The sequence below is a fragment of the Protopterus annectens genome, chromosome 1.part0 (assembly GCF_019279795.1).
Source record: "Protopterus annectens isolate FY-2018-M chromosome 1.part0, PAN1.0, whole genome shotgun sequence".
Lineage (NCBI taxonomy): Eukaryota > Metazoa > Chordata > Ceratodontiformes > Protopteridae > Protopterus > Protopterus annectens.
Genome location: NC_056725.1, coordinates 1945889184 through 1945911848, shown reverse-complemented (window position 1 = coordinate 1945911848; position 22665 = coordinate 1945889184). Strand labels below are relative to the sequence as shown.

The 22665-nt window shown below is 34.7% G+C and overlaps 1 protein-coding gene across 10 annotated transcripts in view; it reads left to right on the top strand.

The window, feature by feature from the left end:
• MYT1L (myelin transcription factor 1 like) overlaps positions 1–22665 on the top strand; it is a 2965652-nt gene that overhangs the window by 1238 nt on the left and 2941749 nt on the right. The gene's annotated exons all lie outside the window — the stretch shown is intronic.

Here is a 22665-nt window from a genome sequence, read left to right as displayed (position 1 = left end):
TAGAATTACATAGACATACATAATGTTAATCAGAGTTCTTCATGATTTTCAAGCTATATTCCACACAATTTGATGTCTGCTGCTTTAACTTGGAACTGTACTATTATTTTATTGTCAATGTGTAGTTCTTATTACCTATAATCATAAATCAAACAAGAGAAGAAACAATGCACTTGGTGTTTATCTGCAACAGTCAGATGAGTTTATTCAGTAGTTTGGTAAAGTTTAACAATTAATGCTGCTGACAATACCCTGAGAAATACTGTTTCTTTTCAGTGCAGGGTAAATTACAAAACTGAGTTTCCAAGTTTTACTGATTAATTTACAAACTGTTTTTATGTGTATGTTAAATTGTAAAACTGATTTGCCAAGTTTTTCAAAGTAATTTACAAGCTTTTCAAGTGATGTAATATTGAACTGCTATTCTTTTATGTGTGTGCTACGGATTAAAAAGAACTCTTTTTTTTTACTTTAATTTGTACAGTTTCTCAGTGAATGAATACTAACAGCTAATGCTGTCGCATGTGATATAAAGATTTTGAATATTCTGAAAATAGACAATTTAATTCTGTAACTACAGCTATGTGACTTGCTTTCAAATCTCTCTAGGACAAAACCATTAGCAGAATACGATACTGACCTAAAACATGTGATGCTCCATTGTGTTGATACAACATTGTACACAAATAATAATTCGTATGTGAGAGAATATTTAAAAGAAATTTTATATATATATATATATATATATATATATATATATATATATATATATATATATATATATAGCTAAATGAGCGGTCAGATTAGCTGCTATGCAGAAAGGAAATCAGAAGTGATTCATGCCTATAATCAATAAATATGCATTATAGATTTTGTTTATATGCAAATAATTATGTAGTATTATAGCCAGCATATTAAGTGAAAAAGTAAATTATTGGTGTTTCCATGGGCACATAACATTTAGTACTTCTGTATTTTGCACCAAAATGTATGAATATTCAATGTCACTATGGATTGTATAAAAACACAACATTTGCAGTACATTTGACTGCCTTTTTCTCCTTTGAGTCCTTCTCATACTCTTGATTCTAAACTATTATGATTGTGATATCAAGAAATAACACTGCATTTTAAAATATTTATATTTATATAGTATTTATATTTGAAAATTGGTAGGCATAATGTAAGTCGCTATTAGATTTAGCTCAGCCAATTATATAGAAAAAAATACTTTAATATCATAAAATACAATTCTTTTTCAAGAAGTAATGCATGGACTGTTACATAAAACTAGAACAACAGAAAGCCAAATCATTACACCTTATACAAAATCTGCATTTCTCTTACTCATGCTATTTTTAACACAATAACAGGCTTGTTTGGTTATGTTCTTTGTTAAGCTTTTTTCAACACTTTTTCTTTGCTCATTTGTTTCCAGTAAAAACAAAGAAAATGCAGATCATGCCAGCAGATGGCAACTGCTGTGTACATTTTTCTTTGCTGTCAACATAGTCTGTTAAAAGTTGGTGCATCACATTATAGTGGTATTGCATTTAGTATCAATGAAATAATGCTCTATACATTTTTGAAAACTATAATGCAGATATGTTAAAGTTAAAATAACATTGTCAGCTCAGACCTTAGTTTAGACAATGAAGAACTAGCTTTATTCTAAAGATTGAATGCATGTTCATTTAATTTCTTTTGTTTCATAGCTGCTTCTGTTCTATTAATGTTTAACATTTTATGTAGTTCATATTGTCCCTTAGAGCTCTTAGCTGAGTGGCCATAATTTTTTTCCTTCTGCAGAGACTGTTTTTTTTTTTTCCTTTGGAAATTTCACTTTTCACTGCTGAGTAAGTTCTATAATGTACACTGCTGTTTTGCTAACCAGAAGGTCATGGCCACATCCTACAATGTCAATGCCAAACACATTTCTAGTGTTTTTGTGTTGGGGTGATATAGACAGTACCCCTCCATGCATAGAAACACAGACAGTGTATATCACCTTTTATCAATTTCATTTGAAAAAAAGTGATTTGGTATATACAATATATATAAGGTATCTCTCTCTCTCACACACACACACACACACACACACACACACACACACACACACACACATCTTTTTTGATATTACTACATATCTGAATATTCTGGTTAAAATTTTGACAATATTCAAAAGCTTTGTCTTATGAGTCTGCTCTATTTCTATAGTTTAAGTGGAAGGGTCAGGCAATCTGCAGTTTTATGTACTGAATGTATTTTCTGCAATCTGGGTTTATTTTAATATTCTAACATGCTGTTGATAGTTTGAAATTCCACTGAAAATGTGCTAATATTTGAGATGATGCAGATGGAATCCTAAGTTTCTGTTGTGACATATCATTTATATTTTCAGTATATTCATGTGCTTTTCTTTGTGAATGTGTGTGTGCGTGTGTGTATGTAGGGGGAGGTGTAAGGAGGAAATGGATATTTTCAAGCCAGGGATTCTAGCATCCCTGGTTATGTAACCCATAGATGCAGTCCTGAAAAAAAAAAGAGAAACAGCATGTCTGGATGGAAATTTGCTGGCTAATTAGGGCAGCGCATGTCTGCTAGGAGAAGATTCTGTCAGATGAATTATTTTAAAACTGTTTTGTTGGGTATCTGGTGTGAACGGTTATGAGGTTTCTAACTAAAACTGCAGTAATGCTTTTAAGGCTGTTCCTTGCAAAAATAAATGAATTAAGATGGTTAACTTAAAGTGGTTTGGAGCAGAGCATGTTTGAACGAGTTCCAGTTGTAACTGGAGCATATTGAACCTAAATGTAAAAGTGACAAAATAGTGTGACAATTGAATGCAAGATTGTCATTAACTAGATACTGTAAAATCTGTTTAGAAACAGCATTTTTTTTCTGCATCTTTATTGGAGTTATTACTGATGTATTGAACTGGCATTTCTGTTTGATCAAAAGTATCCATAAATATCTAGATATATGAGCATTAAAGTGAAAATCGTTTGTTTCAATAGGATGTTGTTAAATGAGATGGACTTTAGAAAAACTGACGGTTGAGCTTCAGATAGTGTGTGGGGGTGACAGAAGTTGTTTTGTCAGTATCATGCATTGTGATAAGGCAAAATGATGCAAACTGACTGCTTAATTTTTGCGTGCTACTGAATGCTGACATTTTTATCTGCACATTATATCCAATCCACTTAACCAAAACAAAATTTACAGGTAAACCATTAATACAGATTCTTGGATCTAGTGCAGCTCACTTTGTTAAAAAGACCAAAGCCATTTTAAAATGTTAAATTAGGCCATGAAAATGTTGAGAAGAGAGCTGAATGTGGGGTTGTCATGCGCTTTGATTTGAAAGAGTGCACTTGGAGAAGGAATATCATAACAGGTAGCAGGTAAAATGCTGAAACGTACAAGTCAGGACACTACAGGCTGAAGATGCTTTCTCATGAGCCTTGTTTTATGAGTCACAATCTAGTCTTAAAGTTATGTCTTAATATCTTTAGTCGACAAATAAATATAACAAGAATGAGCAGGTGATGAAGATGTAGGCAACAGCAATAATTCAGTGATATGCAGGTATGTATATGAGGAAGTGAGGTTAGTACTGCATGTAGCTTCTGGTTCTGAATAAATACTTCACAGGGGCTAGAAAGTGCTGGGCTGATAAGTATATACTGTAAAGTAAAGGAGCAATCCATCTGAAATGATTTTTGTAGACCATTCCCATTTTTGCATTTTATGTTACATTTGTTTTCCTTTTCTATAAAAGAAGGGGAAATGTAATTTATAAGAAACATGAGAAACTGCATCTTCAATCAGAATGTGGCACTTTCATAAAATGATTTTCTAGAAGGCTGTGGAAGCAAAAAAAGAAAAGACAAAAACTATCTTAATTGGGGCTTGTTTGCAGTAGGGGCAAAGCAGTCCATGGACATGGGAAGGTAAAAAAGGTAATTTTATTAGGAGTAATGCGCAGTGCTGGAGTTATCACTGGACACACACTTACAAGCCTACGTATCTATGTCATATGTCTGCATCTTAAAGTCCTGACTCATCACTTTCACTGTACTGAGTAGCATTGCTATTTTGGTATATGCCATGCAAAGAATCACTGCTGGAAGCCAGGGATTAACAGCGGGTGCAATGCATATTATCTCTGTTTCACTGGAGTAACAATGGGTGCAATGCATATTATCTCTGTTTCACTGGAGTAACAACAGGTGCAATGCATATTATCTCTGTTTCATTGTTATCTTCGGTGACATTCTGTATTTAATGCTAGTATTTTTGATTACTTGTATATTTTCCTCAATAATTTCAGGATGTTAGATGAAAGGTATTTGATTGCATAGACCATTTGAGATTGCCAAGTTTACCATGCTAACATATTTCATAAGAAGGAAATAGGCATAATCAATATTCTGTGTGGTGTGGTTCATGTTGATGTCTAAAGCATAGCAATGTAGCAGCTGGCACACTTCTCATATTTTGGGCAGTGGTATTTTGTATATCCATATATTGTATTTCACAGCATGCCAGCACAAATACTTCTACACTGTTGGCTTGCAAATGTTCAAACAAACTATGCTATGGTGAGAACTATGAATCTATTTACATTTTACAGTGACATGAACAAGGACATTTTGCAGTTAAGGCTATTATTAAGTTGAGACTCAATGACCCCTTTATGCATGAAGACTGACCTTTATCTCAAGCAACTGGAAATTACACACAAAAGACACATTATTACAGCATAGCTCACGTTTAGAGAACTGCACTGTATCATTATACAGTATCATTAATACTGGTGTGTCAAATTCTTCTAACCATCATTGCATCCATCTGCTATATGCATGCTGACATGCCTGAGCATCTTAATGTAAAATCTGACTGCAGTTTCAGTTTGAGCAAGCCTGATATTTTATTTCTTGGTCCATGCCTGTTGTTTAAAAATGACAGTTTTTACTGCATTCATTGCTAGCCAAGAATGAAAAATGTGAGAAATGTTATTACTGTATGTAAATAGTACTGCTAACCAATGCTCTAAGTAGTCCCTTAAGTCCAGTTCTTATATGGTTAAAACTTCATGCATTAAGTAATAGCCAGACAATAAAAAATGACATTTTCTCATAACAACAGGATACTTTGCATAATGCTTATGTATTTTTAAAGCAGTCAATATAGTGCTTGCACTTACATAGTTTGGGCTAAATTTGCTCCTTTTCTGTTTAGCAGCAGTGCATAAGGTATGTTCACCTAGTAAAATAGGTAGTGAATAACGATCACCTTACTGTCAATTTTTTGCTGGCCTCGTAGAAAACAAACAAGTGAAAAAGGACCTCTTTTTTAGGACTGGAAATTTTGTGTATGCAACCCACCCCATGCATTCTTGGTAAATAACCTACAAAACACAGCTGGTGTTATTCACCTCATTAAACCCTGGTTATATGCATAGTTTCTAACTGCATAAATTATTACTGTAAAATGACACAATCTTTTATCATGCCACAAGTATTTGATAATTGACAGTGTTCTTCAAAATGCTTGCTGTGCTCTTACAAACTTGGCAGGTTTTGTGTACAAAGGAAGAAAACTAGATTAAAATCTTTGCAGGTTTTGTTTGCAAAGGGCAGACGGCTAGAACTTTTGAACAAACATTGCATTTATTAAAAGACAGACTATGTTTGATAATGTAAGTGTGTAATTAGAAGGTAGATAACAAGGGAGAACTACATCCCTAGTGGTTATCCACACACACAGTGCAAACTATACTGAGCTGCAAGTTTCATCTCAGAGAGGCATGGTCATGCAGTAGTTAAAATTATTGCCTCACAGTGTTCGATTCCCTTATCTGTTTGGCTTGGAATTTATATGCTCAGGGGTACAGCCAGGATTTTTGGAGTGATATGAATGCTTCCAATATGTAGCCCTTGTCCCCCACAAATCAAGTTATAACTGCAGAAAAAAGAGAATTAAATAAAAAAAAAGAGAGAGAGAGAGAAACTAATAACATACTAGTCATATTGAAAAAAAGTTATGTCAGCAAAATATATAACCACAAAACATGATACATATACAAATAAATAATGTAACACATCTCACAATCTAAAATTAATATTTTGTTTTTAAAGTGCATGTGACATGGTGGTATATGTCTGTTTACAACCATGTGCATGATCTGTAGACTTTCACTGGCTTCTTATTTAGTGCTCCACATTCCAAAGACATGCTGGTAGTAGCTTAGATGGCATTAAACTGGACATACATCTGTGAATTGTGTATGTCTTCTGTGAAAGGATATGAATATACTGGCCATCTAGAGCTGTTTCTTGATATAGAACCTACTCTGGCTCCCCGTAAGTCTGAGAGGGATAAAGCAAGTATATATAATAGACGTGTGTGTGCATTTGTGTATGCATGAATGAATATCCACAGCTGCATGTGTATCTATATTTGCATCTCTGTATGAGGAGGGGGTCTCTAAGAGCACAAATGCATGCATTAAAATCCGTAAATAAGAACTGAATAAAGTATATCATTATAAGGATCTGTATAATTTGTGATGTGTTTCTGAAACCCTAGATCTCAGTCATTGCTTCATTCTAGAGTGCAGGCAGAATAAAAAACAGTGGTAACACAAAAATGACAACACTGAGGTACTGACATTTTCTGAGTCCTTATGAATTAATATAGTTCTGCACTTGTTAGGCTACTAACTTTGTAATTTGGGGGATATCGCCTGTTGTGATATAAATTTTGTAGCAAACATAAACTTAGCTATGTCCATATAAGAGGCAGTATATTTACTCAATATACGCTTAAGGCAACATATGTATACGGATCTGAGTCATTATCATGTATAGTTATGTCTTATCTAGGGAAAGCAGTAAAACTAGAACATTGCAAGAGCAGGACATCAAGTAACCTCCCACCAATTAACCTCCTAGTAAGCAAAGGGCTGATTTTTGCAGGTGGTTAGAAAATAACTTTATCTGGTGTGGTGTCTCTAGCAGAGTGAAACAAACTCACATTTACTTGAATGAATGGTTTTGCGCATTATTTTCTGTTGTGCTATTAAAATATTTTGCTTTCCTGCAATTCAAATAAGCATTTTCTAAACATGGAAGACAGTTGTAGAGGGTGCTGGTTAAATTCTACATAATTTGCATTGTTCTTCACCATTGTTTATGTTCAGTTACTGAAACTGATATTAATAAGGAGATTAAGCAGCTCTTACATACATGTACCGATCAGTATCCGTAGACAACATATTAGAGCAACCAAGAACTACCAGGATAAATTCTTACTGAGCAATTAATATACATACATGCATATGGATTTGACTGTTATCTGCTTTCAGTCAAGCTTTGCCTTGTACTGCCATGTGCATGAAAAAAATGAAACTATATTTTCTGATCTTGTAGTCCTTCTTGACCTTGTATTACACCAAACATGGATGCAGGGTAATTGTATGGCATATCTGTCAACTTTTAAGCAGAAGAAATCTGGGCAAAGTTAAAAGTAATGAGGGTACAAAGGCCCAGAATCATGGATAAATTTTAAATACTGTTACGTGCTCAGAAAATTGCTAAAAATAATAGGTTTTGCCATAGCATGCGTTTTCTGAAGAATGTGAAGGCTGAAACTCCAATATATGCCATTATTTAGTAGCTTCGGTTATTAAAGATTTGCCAGAAAACCAGATGAGGGACAGCCCAAAAATATGAAGCAAAAATCTGGACAGCTAAGAGGTGTGCTGTTTGGGCAGACTACAACTACTGCTACAATCTCTCTTCTTTTTTATGAAACTAAGTTTTCTGTGGTGGGGGGGGTTCATACCTGTCAGAATTCCTATCTATTTTGGCCAGCATACTGAGGGCATCAGCTAAGTATTAACTCCTCTGTCATCTACCTCACATGTAGAACTTGTATCTGCTGGCAGTGTAAAAGTTTAGTGTTAATATAATGCTACAATATTCAAGATGGTTAATTCTGGGCATTTCTGTCCATGGGTGAGTTATGAATTCTTGTCAGTTTTTTTTTCTGCAGCCACTGGGATTATATCCTTTAACAAGATATGTGGCATAGCTATGAGGTGTGATAAATCAGGGCATTGTTCTATTTGACACAGCTCAAGCAAATGATCATTTATGAAATTGTCATTCATGAGTAACAACAAAGTAAAGAATGATGCTAATATGAACTGTACAAAAATGCATAATCATAGTATGAATGGATCTACAAGAGCATAAAACATGTATTCCTGTTTTGAAACTTTATGTAGATGAGGTTTCACAATTGTAAAAAAATGAGTTAGAACAGTATGCACTTTGATGGACACGCATTAGACATGACATTTTGTAAAAGGAATAGTCTGTTTTGATTTCCCAATGGATATGGTCACTTGGTCAAAAAACTATGCCACCAGCAGTCACTCTCTCTCTCTCTCCCCCCTACATATATTCAAACTTCCCTTGAGAAGTTATTGTAAACAACCATTTAGAGGAGTGGACTGGGAAGGTCTTATATACGTCTAGACCTCTTGTTATTATTTAGAAATGATAAAGACTGGAATCACCTGGTAAACTACTAAAAATATCTTCTCCATCACATTCATGTGAATTATTGAAAAAAGCCAGTTGCAGATCTGCCGAATGTAAAGGTCAGTGATCATAGTTAAATAGACCTCAGTATCACAGTTATAACCTACTGGTGTTTGAGAAATATAGGTGCCTTTCTCCTTTGTTAACATTTTCTGTTGCCTATGTAATTAGCAATGTCATTTTTGAATACTATTGATGTGAGATGTTTTTCGTGAGTGGTAATTTATTCCAAATTTTGGATTGCCATTAGTTAATAAATATGTCCATTTTATCTGTTCTGTTGGTTATAAGCATGATGATTTTACTAGATCTGTTGTTCGCTCTGATAACTATGCATTCCAGGCACAAGTTTTCAAATAAAATAGGCCCAGAGTTTGCCTTATAGCTTTAGATGTTAGACACACACCCTTTAAGAAGGTTGTAGGATAAAGAGAACCAAGATAGCCTGTCCTGTTTTCTTTGTTAAGAATTTCTGAACTTACTACAGCTTTGTTCAGTAATTTTGCTTTAGGCTGCAACATATGGCATTACACCCTTCACCTGGCCTGATCAGTGATGCATACAGGGACACAATGATGTCCAGTGATTTGTTGGTTCTGCATTGAGTCAGAGTTGTACTGCAGAATAAGTCTTTCTTAATTTAATTGAAATAGAATTACAAATGCTTAATGTATTATCTATGTTGTTTTGCAGATAATTTATTTCATTTTCTTCTTTTGGTGTCTCTCTACTAATTTTGTAATCAAAGTATATATATTTTACCAAATGAGATACTACTAAACTGAGTAACATGGTTACTCTTGCTCAAAGTATTGACTTTATTCACATTATCTTAAAGTATTTTATATTCGCAATGATTAGGCAAGTAACTATCTTAATGTCTTTTCTGTTCACTGCCAAAACTCATTTTTACCAGTTAAGGTAAATAAGTGTTAGAAATGAGCTGACTTTGCAAATTGCAAGCATGTTGCATCTGTAGTCAGTCCCTTTTCTAAAGCCAGTGTTACTTCTTCAGAAATGTCTATGGATTTAAAACATAGGATCATGCCTTAAAAGCATAGTTTTCTGAGTTTGCTAGTGAAAGCTCACCAACATGTTTTGGGATAAAGTCATTTGCTGCCCAGTGTGTTTATATGCAGAGAATACAAGTAAGGCTAATAAGTGTAAAGTGTGGGATTGTTACAGTATTTTGTATGACTAGGGGCATCAATAGCCTGATACCAGGTTGCAGTGAGACTACTAATAATAATACTCAAGTGTTTAGTAATTAATTCCTTATGTTTTGTAGGAAACTGCAGGTCTTACGTAGCTAGTGTTTTGTTTCATGTAATTTCAGCATAATGATGGGGGCATTGCTCTAAACATACAGAGCTTTATTATGTTTAAACTGGGATTCTGAGGCTAAGGAAGACCTTTTTGTCACAGTATTTTGCAGTTAATTGATAATCATGTATAACGATATTAATTACTGAAAGTCTGTTGCTTTCACTATAACTTTTTTCCATTTGCTGTGAAATATAATTGAAGACTACATTGTTCTCATCCTGTCTTTTATGCTAATCTTGTTTTAAGTATTATTCAAGTAATAAAACACCACTACCTGTTCTGTTTTGTGTACAACAATGAAAGGAGTTTAAACCTAGTATATGTGGTGCCAAGCTAGTACACAGTACAGATACTTATATTTTTGGTATAAACAATGGCTTTGAGCCTGTTCATAATTTTGTTTAAAAAAAAGAATCACATTTTGAACAATGACTCCTTCAGTTTTTGATTGGTCATTTTTGTCAAATTTTTAGATGTCAGTTGTACAGGTCTTAGAAATATGGTTCTATGAGGTTTATAGATAAGCTTCTCACTGATTTCTGGATCAGAATGTTACTTGTCTAGTAAAATCTGCAACATATACACCTAAAGTATGTTATGTAAACTGTAATATGCTTGTTTTTCAGTGGTTGGAAAGATATGTAAACTTCTGACATTTTTTCTGTAAATATTAAAAGAAAAAAAATCTATGGAATTTGCTATTCAGTTTGTAATGTAACTTCCTATCTCCTGCTGGAAACTACAAGAGTTACAGATAAGATGTGAAAATGTCATTACATTACAAGTTCAGTAATTATTCTGAGGGAGGAAGCCAAGGGCAATAAAAAGAGCAATTAGAAGATTCTTCAAAAAGGTAGCTGACTAAAAGTTAGAAAACAGGTTCATTAGTATGTTAATCTGAAAACCTGCTTGGTTACTTTTGTGATGTATGTATGAAAAAGATATAAAGCTGAAGAAACAGAAAAGTTGTTTAGACAAGCTGAAGCTTGTGACTTGTGAATCTTTGTCTCTGCAATTTTGTCTCTGCCTGGTAGATTCCAGAAGTTCAACTATTGTGGTCTGGGCAGTAATTCTTTCAGCAAAAGGCTGTACTGATGCAAACATATTTTCTTTATTGTCTTTGTTCAAAGTTTTTTTTTTCTGTTTCTATATGTAGTTCATTAGCACAATGTGTATTTATCAGGCTAACTCTATTGATTTACTCATTCTTTTCTAAGCAATGTATTGTCATTTATTCACTTTTAAAAGTTGTTTTGCTATCCATCTATTTATGTATGCTTTAATTGATAACAGAGTGTTCATTGCTAAATAGTGACTGACTGATAGCATCTATACCCATTGACCAGAATGCTTTGATTATTTTATCATTCGTATTTATAATTATTTGACTTTTTATCAAGAATGAGCAGAGAGGTCCCTAGCCTGATAATCTGGAGTGGTGGCAGTTTACTGCTCTGAGTCAGATCAGAAGGGTGTAATGTTAGATAATATTGCCTGCTTTCCCTGAAAATGAATGTGTGTGTGCGCGTGTGTGTGTCTGTCTGTGCTTGTGAGTGTGTGTGTGTGTCTGTCTGTGCTTGTGAGTGTGTGTGCGTCTGTCTGTGCATGTGTGTGTGTGTGTGTGTGTGTGTGTGTGTGTGTGTGTGTGTGTGTGTGTGTGTGTGTGTCTGTGTGTGTGTGTGTGTGCGTGCATGTATGTTTTTGTGTGTGTGTGTGTACATATGTGTGCGTAAGAGTCTATTTACAGGGTACCATTACTGTGGGCAAGTGGGCATGAAAGGCACTGAAATTCAGAGAGAGTGGTGAGAAAGGCAGTCAAGGAAGTAGGCCAAAGACACTGCTCAGGGAGTATTCAGTGTGGAACCTGTTTGAGTGTGGTTGATGAACACCGATACCCAGGGCAGAAATGCATATTTCTTACATGCTGTTCTCATCAGTGATTTATATTTGTGTGTCTTATTTATGCATGTTATAGTTATAAACTGTTTGCTACCAATCGTGTGACTTGAGAAACTGTATTCCTGGTTGCCATTCACATTAATTGACAGTGGTGGGATTCAAACCTTGTCTCAGTGTCAGTTTTATCTTCTTTATATTTAACATGATAGAATGCTTCACATTCTGTATTTTGGATCCATATAGCAAAAATGCAGTTCGTCTGCTGCAGTGCAGGCTGTGTGGTCATCTCACTCCATTTTGAAAAGCATTGCACACTCTGTTTATGTCACCAAACCTATAGCCACAAACTGAAATTCAAACTTTTAAATCTAAATATATGTGACTTTTGACTAGAGGTAAGAATGTGTAGTTTGCTTCTTTTTCACTTAGATTATTGGAGAAACTCACAATGTAAATTTTGCATTTCATCAAGTTTTTTTTTCTGTTATTTTTCTCCCAGTTACATGCTGGCCACCAGTGAGTTAAAAGACATATTAATTCCTCTTGGGGTGAGAGTTGTTCAAAAAACACTGTGATCCAGACAACCATAATATTTTGTGTATGTGTAACCCTAACCCCTTCTCTATGGCACCTTGGCCTTCATGGCCAACAATGCTGGTAACAGATGCGTGTGTAGTTTGTTATACTTAGATATTAGCTATGGCATGATTACACTGCATGGGGGATTCCATGTGTCTGTGGCATTTGTATTTTCTGCTGTGATTCCAAATAAATTTAACCAGTCGTTATCTATAAAGTAACCTTAACACCTCATTCCTAAAAGGTAGTTGTATAACATCTGTACCTTTAATAATCCAAGTAACAACCTGAAAAAAGGTCTAATGTTAATTTTCAAATCCTATTAACATGGAATAAATAGCAGTGTGCAGACCCTACATGCACTTGACCTTTAATGACATCATAGATTATAATTACATCATACAGAATGAGAATTATAGCATGTTCACTTAGAACATCCTGCTTTATGATACTTCTCGCAATATACTTCTCTCAATATCCATGACACTGTAGAGTTATTCTAGAACTCAAAGCCAGTACTCTCAACAAGCAGTTCTTGTAAGCACAGAGACCATGAAACAAGAACATATTTGGGAGTTATTGGGATCTCTCCAGTGAAAGCCCCACTCATTAATACACACAACCTGCTGCTGTCCATTTAAATACTCACTACACTGAGGCAATAAACACAGAGATGAGAATACACAAAACCTGTATATTTCTACTAAACCTGACTTTTTCTCAAACCTGACTATTAACAGCAAATAACCCAATAACAAACCTCTGCCTAGTGCATGAAAATGAGACATGCCTCACGGAATTGTGGAAGAACATATGACTGTAACTTAGTTAGCTGGGACCAAAGTAAGGAACATCACTAGCAGACTAATTAGAATGAACACAATTAAAATATATGTATTACATTTAAGGACAATGTACAATCAGCACTTACTGCACGTACACCAGTTCTAAGGTACAGGGGTATAATGTCATGACTGTAGCCCACATGAACCAAGATCAACCAGCAACCTAGGCAATGCAGGACACCATGTCCTACTCTGGAACTAAAGGTTCACCCATATGTGGGGACAGAAACAGAGTTTAGACAAAATAACCAAGAGATACTTAATATTTGCATCAGATACTGTTTGAGTCAGTTAACACCTTGACACTATCTTTGGAACAGTTTAGGTTACTAGTTTCAGCATGGAAGTCTACTTAAAATGTAATCAAATTGTATGTGTTCTGTGTATGTGTTGAAGAAAAGATAAAAACATCTTGTATTCAGGTGATAAATTGCAGAATATTATCAATTCCATCATGAGAATTCCAAAAGAGTGACAAGTTTCACTTCCCAGGATTTTGTCAGCTCATTGAACTGGTGGTGGTATATATAATTATCTGGTCTCCTCACTTCACCAGTCAGGAACTGCTGGAGATGCCTAGAGTACATCTAGAATACATTTCTAAATTGTGATGCAATACATTTCCTTTTAACCACAGAATAGTCATTCAGTCTCCACTTAGTATCATAAATGTACTTTATGCCTTCCAATATATAAAAAGACCATGCTGTGCAATAACATACATAGCTGCAAACATTTTAAATAACTGATATTTGGCAAAGTGCAGTATCCTTCACTGCTGATTTACAATCTGAAGTATATCGATAAAGTTATTATTCTACATTTAGCCTGATCTGTCATTAAAAATGTCTACAGAATTAATGATTTCAATGCATAAAAATGTCAGATCTGCTTGGGACCCCCTCCCCCAAATGGGCCTGATCCTTCCAATGGGGACTGAGCTCACAATCTGAGAAATTGTTATCTGCAAACACCTGATTGTTCTGCCTACTGTTATAATGGCTTACCCTGATTTTATACTTTATCTTGTTGGCTGAGAAATTACTAGGCAAGTGAAAGGTTGCAGTGGCATTGTAATGCTTTCTTTCAACATGCCTTTGAGTTATTAAAGACCCTGTCTGATAATGCTTTATGTAGGCTATTTAATATTATGAGCTCAACACTGTAGAATGAATGCTAGTGCCATTGCAACTTTTTTATACTGGTTTTAACTATATTTGCCTTTGACTGTAGTGCACACTGAGAGTTTTGGAACAGTATTTACTCAGAAAATGTTATGTGGCTTTTGTTATTATTCACACCCATTAGTCTATGCTGTACTGCTCCATTGTTCTATTTTCTTACTACTTATTAGAGGATTATTTCTCAGGAGGTGGCCTAGTCACTTTTGCCCGAATGGAATACCAAAATAGGTAGTCGTATGTAGGTCAGGAGCTTGGCATTGCACCAACAGATGGAAAACTTTGAGCAGTATGCGTTGCCTTAGAATGAGCTTTAAACAGCATGTCCACCCTTTATTTAGCAGGGCAGTAAGTACTGTAGTAAGAAGTGCTACTATGCGCTGCCTAACAAAAAACTGCACTGTGGTGGGATGGGAGGTAGTTCATTAGGGCACTCAGATAGGTGCCAAAGGTAGTGGAGAGCTAAGGGGGATGTCTGCTGCAGTATAACATGCACAGCATAGTGGCAGTATGTTTCCTGTATGTCAGTAGTGTACAGTACACAGGGCCAGGACTAACCATTCAGCATCACAGCACATAATGTTTACACTTAATTAGCAGGTTAGGCAAATAGGCCACTTAAGCATTAACATTGGGGTACAAACTAGAGTTACAACATGCATAATAATTTCAAACTGCATAGAAAAGTGCTGTAGGATTAATGCAACTTTCGTAGGACATAGAAGAGCAGCATTGTGTGTGCTTGTATTTTAGTTGTATATTGCACACAAAGGCAAAATACAACAGCAGTGTAAGGCTGCACAGCTTATTAATACTGTGTACCCCATGTCACAGGCAGAGTGATATGCCATATACTCCATAATGTATACACTTTCTAAAATGTATTTATTTATTTATTTATTTATTATATAGCAAGATATACTAGAGTTGATTTTTGTTAAAAATACTGTAGTATACATTATGGTTTCTGGTTATATATTTTGATAAAAGTATTTTTTTTTCTCAAAAAGCCTGTTCTTTTGCTTAACCCTGTCATTCCAGGACTACTTTTTTGTTGTTTTCTTCTTTTGCACAATAGAAAAGTGTATACTGTCTAAAAACATGCACTGTCTGTGGATCAGATTCCATTATGTGCTTTCAAGACTTGTTTTTGCTATAGATATAAAGAATGAACATCATGGCTACATGCCATCTAGGTTGTATCTGGCATATTTTGAGGGATTCTATGCATGACATCTCTGCAGCTTGGCCTTCCATAACATCCTCCACTATGATCCACAATACCTGTTTTCTTGCATGACTGTGTGTTCTGTTTTCTTGACCCCAGTCCAGAATGATATATACAGGGCTTTCCAAGTCTCATTTTTGTCTGGTGTCCCTCCAGTAAATTGTCTACTCCAGATTGATTGCATCCTAGTTGCAATTCTCTGTATAACATGCTTCTCTTACTGCTCCAGGAAAAAAAAAGTTCAAATAAAAATTTGCTTGTATGGAAAGCACTGAAATTCATCACTTTCTGTAACTGCTGTATGAAAAGGAGGAAAACCTGAATGTGTTCATATTTTGCTTTGCCATTCACACTGGCTACTTCAAATATACTTTCCTAGTATAAAGCAAGAACCTTCTTTTATGAAGCATAATGCAAGCAGATATGTTATGCTACTCAAAACCCAAATTTCAAAGGGCCATGTAAATGATATTGTTTATTTTTTTCTTAAAAAAAGCATATTTTGTATGTAATCTTTTATGTAGTTGGTCTTTTGGGACTCAGACAATAATAGTAGACTGAAATATTAAACATTAGCTGGAAAATATAGAATTCTGTGGGTATTGAAGAGTATAAATATTAGGTGAGAAGATATGAATGGGAGGACAATTTAATTTAAGGAGAGGGCCTTCACAATATGCTCTCCAAGAGATCACTATATTTGCAAATTATGCAAGGATAGAATGGACTTTTGAAGTTACATTTTTCTAATAAGCATATAACTGAAGAACCACACAACAGGAACAAAGCAGTGAATTGAATATACACAGAGAGTAGTCTTGTCCCACTGTTGTCTCAAAGAAACATAACTGGCTTTGTTTATCTTAAATTCAAAGAGTAGTTTCCGGTTACTAAAATAATTCACAAACAGTTAACTCCCTTGAGCTTACTTTCAGTCTTAACCTAGGAATTTTAAAGTGCAAAGGACTAAAAATTGATCTGTTTCTTCCTAAATGACAAATTCAACATCTTTACTCTCTCTCACCACCATACTGAGCTTCACAAACCAGATCCAAATCATCTGTGTAACTGTAACAATGTGCTCTACTTACACTCAAATGTACTTTTTACTACTTTTCACTCCTCTTGTACATGTTGTGGTACATTGTATCTTAGCAGCTAGTCGCCATTAAACATTTTCATTCAGTAGGCCCCCAAAACTATTCATATTTTGCCACTGGACTAGCTGAAGTCCCATAAACTGCTTTCCCAGCTACCTGACTGTTTGAGCCATATTGGTTAAAATGTAGAACTGTGTCTCATGCTGTTAATTTATTTTTTCTCCTGGATTCCACTGGGATCCATAACTGGAAAGTTTACTGTTTGTCATCTTCATAAGCACTCATCACATTCAGTTTCTAATATTCATATCATACTTTATGTGTCTGACCTGGTGAGATTTCCGTATTTTTCAGCCAGATCCTCTCCAGAGAGTTCTGAAGACTGTGCTGGCGATTTGCTCAACTGGTTAATACAGAATCATGGATAGAGATAATGCCATACATCTTTGGAGCCTTACTGGAATGCTGTTGAACAAGGCAGTGAAATTCCTTAGATTGCAGCTTCCTTCATACACATGGGTATTCCTCCTACGTGACCCCTTACTCCAATTGTACATATTAAAATGTCATGCAGAAATTACCTTGAGATCAGCAAGTTATTTTTACTTTGATATTTGAGAATGAAAATTAAATAAATCTTACTTGCCCAGCTGCCAGTTGCCTTCCTTTCCAGACAGTTAGTATGGCAAAATGTAATTGTGAATAACACAGTTGTTTCATGCAGAAAACTGATATGTTATCATGTATACAGCTGGTGCCAAATGTTCTTATAACAGTGCAAATTAAACCATCATTATTAGATTACTTGTGGCCAAGACGGAGAATAACTCACCTTGTAACTTTTCTCATATACATGGTTATCCACAGATCTCCCTACCCGTGGGGACATATTAACATCTTGTACACCAAATACAGAAAGACTGATAAGCTGATAAAAGCACTTTGCTGCTTTTTCTTTCATATCAGGACATACAGACTAAATGTATCTGTCTAGTCTTGCTGTTAATGGCCTCCTGTCCAGACACTTCTTATGGTAGTATGCATTCATGGCTTGCACAAATGAATCATGTAGAAAACTGATATTTTATCAGTCATACAGATAATGACATCCATTGTATTATCCAGCAAATTGAATCAAATTCACTAGAATCCTGCTGAGCATGACAGTGAATTTCCTCTTGCTGCCATTTCCTTCTTACACATAGGTACCCACAGTCCTCTCCTTACCCTACTGGGACATAATTAACCTCTTGCACTCCAAAGACCATAAGAGCAGTGAACTCATAAGATCATTACGTTACCTTGTCTTTCTTTCTCTCTTTCTTTCTTTTTCTTTCTTTCTTTCTTTCTTTCTTTCTTTCTTTCTTTCTTTCTTTCTTTCTTTCTTTCTTTCTTTCTTTCTTTCTTTCTTTCTCTCTCTCTCTCTCTTTCTTTCTTTCTCTCTTTCTTTCTTATTGGGGCAGATACAATAAATGTGCTTGAATTCTTCAACTTCAAAATTGACTTACCTTAACTGTCTTAATGTATTACTTTCTAACTATTGCAAAACATCTGGACTACCAGCCTGATTTTGGGGTTAATACAGCTCTGTAAGAATATGCTGTTGTGTCTCATACACCAAAACCAAAGAGGAATTTGCTTGTATACACACCCATACACAGACATCAACCTCTATTAGGTAAATAGAGAATGATCAGAATATAGAACAAAATCCTATTGGAGAAAGAAGCTCTCCAACAGGATATTAAGGTATGAAGAGAGCTGATAGCTGTAAGTCTGATCTTCATGAAGAACAGACAGAAATAAAACCATAGTTAGTAAGTGGAAAACATAAAAAGAAAGAAAGCAACAGAACTACAACAGGTAGCTGTTGCAATCATAGTTATAAGGTTTTTCCTTTCTCTTTCATCAACTAAACCTGGCTCTTAGGAAGACATGGGTAGTGAAGGTGGGAAAAATAAATAAAACAAAGCTAACCCAAGTGACTGCACTCTGCATACAGTTTATGATCTGTGCAAGTAAGGACCAGTCAGGTTATCATCAAAAAAAAAAAACAGTTCAATTTAAATAATACGGATTAATAAATAAACAACAAATAAATAAAAAAAGAGACATAATGCACACTTCTTTTTAATTATTTGATGTTAAAAGTGCAATTTACTGTAAGTTAAGGAGAAACTAGGAATTGACTGGACGCCTAAAATATTTATTTTCTAATGTATTACAGAGTTATCATTTTTTTCTTAAAAGTAATGTCACTCTCTCAGTAGACAAGCATATCAGATATAATTTGAGGTAAGCTAATGCTTTTGATTCTGGGTTTGTTAAATGAAGCTTTTGAAAACAGAGTTGATACCTACTGGATTTTTTCAGTTTTTTAATAAAAAGTAATCAAGTATTTTAAAATGAAACAAATACTTTAGAAAATGTTGGCAGTGATTGTGTATTACTATGATTCTGGCATGTATGTCACAACAGTTAATACAATTAGATCTTCCATATTCTTGGAAGAATATTAGTAACCACAGTCAATGAACAACAGAGATTTACAAGTGCACACATATTCACAGGATGTACACATACATTACTGTAATGGAGAAGAACATTAGTCACCGTGGAGGAAGGGAAGTGGTGTTAGCATTGTATTCCTTAACAATATTTTTTCTGAACAACAGTATAAGGAAATAACTTTAAATATGGCACCTTGCATTTAAAGCTCTAGAAAATTGAAAATTAAGATAACTGTGACCTTGCTCTCTGTAGTAACTGTAAGACCTATTTTAGGATAGTTGTCCCCTATACAGGGTCCAGCAGTAATAAATAACATTTTAGTAACTGAAGCTGGTGAATAAGGTTTCACAAAAACAGTTGCATATGACAGCATATGTGATGAAAGGAAGTGACCATTTATCCTTAAAGTATTGAAGTATAAGGTTGCTTTATGGTCTGATCATTAGAGGCTAAGCTACTGCCTTCAACAAAAAGTTTAAGTCCATCAAGGTACATTAAAATATATAATCTCTTATGCCTGACACTGTTAAATATGCAGTCTGCACATCAGTAGCTTGTATCAGTAAGTCTGCCTGTATAGAACATAAGGTAAGATTATGAGCTATTAATGAACATCAGGTTTGCATAAAATTCCACTTCCTGCATTGGGTTGTGACTGACTGTGCAGTAGCTTGGTAAGAGAAGTTTTGATTTGAATTTATATTTTATTCTTTACCACTGTTTTTCACTGTTTGTAGGAAGGAAGGGTTAGCTTGTAGACAAAAAGACTTATTTTGATTTATGTTTTGTTGTTTCACCTTTAGTTTTTCTCTGTTAGTTGTTAGAAAAGATAGGTTTTAGACAGGCAAACTCTAGTCATCCCAAGGGGCCTAGTCAGTTATAAATTCACGCAGAGCACAGAGAAAACAATCCAGAGCTTATCAAAACAATCCTGTCTTGGTTTGTGATTTATTGATCTTTACTCTTAAAAAGAGGTGCAACTGTGGGGGATAGTGAGCAGAAGCTACTGTGCACATTCACCTGAGATGTAAAGGAATTCCAACTTTTGTGTAAAGTTCACAACTTGTATGGTCAGAGCAACAAGTTTACTATACTTAATTTAATATTTAGTTGCATATTGTGTGTGTGATTTTTCTCATAGAAGTTTATTTAAATTCTCTTTAAATTATGTGGTAACTGATTTTGGTTATTCTTTTCTTTTTGAATTTTTTTATTCATTTGCAGCTGAATGTGGATGCCTTAAACGAGTGTGCCATTAATGATTTGCTAAAGCACAAATATCTTATACAGTGTTTAAAGGGAACAGCTGATAACACCAGAGATCTGTGTTCCTCATGTCAAAAGTTATGATTTGCTTACCATTATTAGTAGTAAAGCTAGACTTACTGATGATGATTGCACTTGTGCAATTGGCATGGTTTGGGGAACTGTTGTTAATATATGAATGAGGCAAAGAGCAAATAGAACATATTTAGGAAAGAATGTCTATTGTTTGTAATAATTACTCAGCCCCTATGAAGCAAAATAATGCCACTGACAACTTTGGATTTCTGGATACAAGTATTCAGCAATCTGAGGGTTCAGAGCATATAAAATGGAATAAATAAAGAAAGTAAGAAGTTCACAACAAATAAAGCAGAAAAAGAAACTGATAAATGTCTGTAAAGCAAAGAGAATAAATGCCAAAAAGGGCACTGCTTTGTTATGTAACATACACATCACAGAGAATGATAACATTTTTATACCAGTAAACCTTCAGTCTACAGAAAAGGGCATCATTTTTCCAAAAGTGAAGGTAGAAAAAAGAGACAAGAGGCAAGTGAAAAGGGAGAAATCAAAACTGAATGTGGAAGGATTGAAGAACATTATTGTAAGTAAAAAGAGGAGAAAGACGGACAAAAGACAGACATTAACAACATGGCTCAAGGTGATGTACAAAGCCAGCTGGATGAGAATTGTATGCTTGTAAATGTAATAAGCAATGAAAACAGTGGGATTAATAAGACTAATGGTGATGAAGATAATTCCTTTGTAACAGTTGATAGAGCAGATATTACTGAAGTTATAGTTGAAGGTTCTTCAGATCTGGTCAGAAAATATATTCTAGTAATTGATGATTCAGTTATTAGATGAACTGATACTTAAATTTGCAGAGAAGATAATGAACACCCAATAGTGTTATACTTGCCAGGAATAAAAACAGAGGATGCAAGACAAGGCTTAGAATGCCTTAATGTAAGGAAGCATGGATTTGTTTTTATTCATGTCAGTACAAATTATCTTATCCATAGGGACTTTTGACTGTTAATATAGAACTTGTATCCCTCTCAGGTGTTAGGACTTATTTTTCACAAACACATAATGAAAGGGAAATCATGTCACCATGAATGAAAATATTTTTGGGGAAAATACCTACATCGATGTGTAGAGTATCTGAACCTAAATTTGAACACATGTTCAGATAGGGTAGCATGCACTTGTCAAGATCGGGGAAGATAATTTTTGCACATATATTTTCCAGTATTTAAGAAACAGAAGGCAGGATTTTTGCCATGCTGAAAATATGACAGTTCACAGATAGCAACATTTGATTCATCTTGGATGGTTGTTAATGTTAGGAGCATTAATACACGTTTTTTTTTTTTTTTTTTATTGGAAAATTTCCCACAAGATTGATGTTGTCATTGTTTGTGAAACATGGTTAAAGAAAAATGATTGGAAACCAGTTCTGTCAGGGTATAAATATTTTACTTTGACAGACATTCTAACAAAAAGTCAGGTGGAGCTGTTATGATAGGGATTAAAAATTGTCTTGAGACCTTTGACTATTACGTGTTCAATGATAACACCAATACCATAGGTTGTGTAACTGTGACAATAGAGACAACCCAGGGCATATAACAATTGTTGGAGTGTATAGACCACCAAATGTAAGTGCTGATGACCTAGAGGAATTCATCCATTTCTTGCATGAAATACACGAGGAAAGAATAATAGTGGCTGGGAACTTAGATTTACCAGAAACAGACTGGAATAATATTGATTCAATATTAGTAAGGAATTATTCACAATATATGTTCAGAAACAACAATTGCTTTAGATTGTACAAAAATCTAACAGGGAACAGATCATATTAGACATTGTTTGTTTTCCTAAAGAAATTACTGTTTCTTCAAGTCAGGTTTTACCACCATTGATATGCAGTGATCATGGGGTTATAAAGGTTAATTTGTTAGATAATTTTGCCAAACTGAAATCTAAACCAATGCACAGAAGTTTGATAACAGATTATATGGAAGCAGAAGAGTCACCATGTAAAACTAATTGGAGTGATGCATTCAGTGGAAAAACTGTAGAAAGAATGTGGAAAGTTTTGAAAGA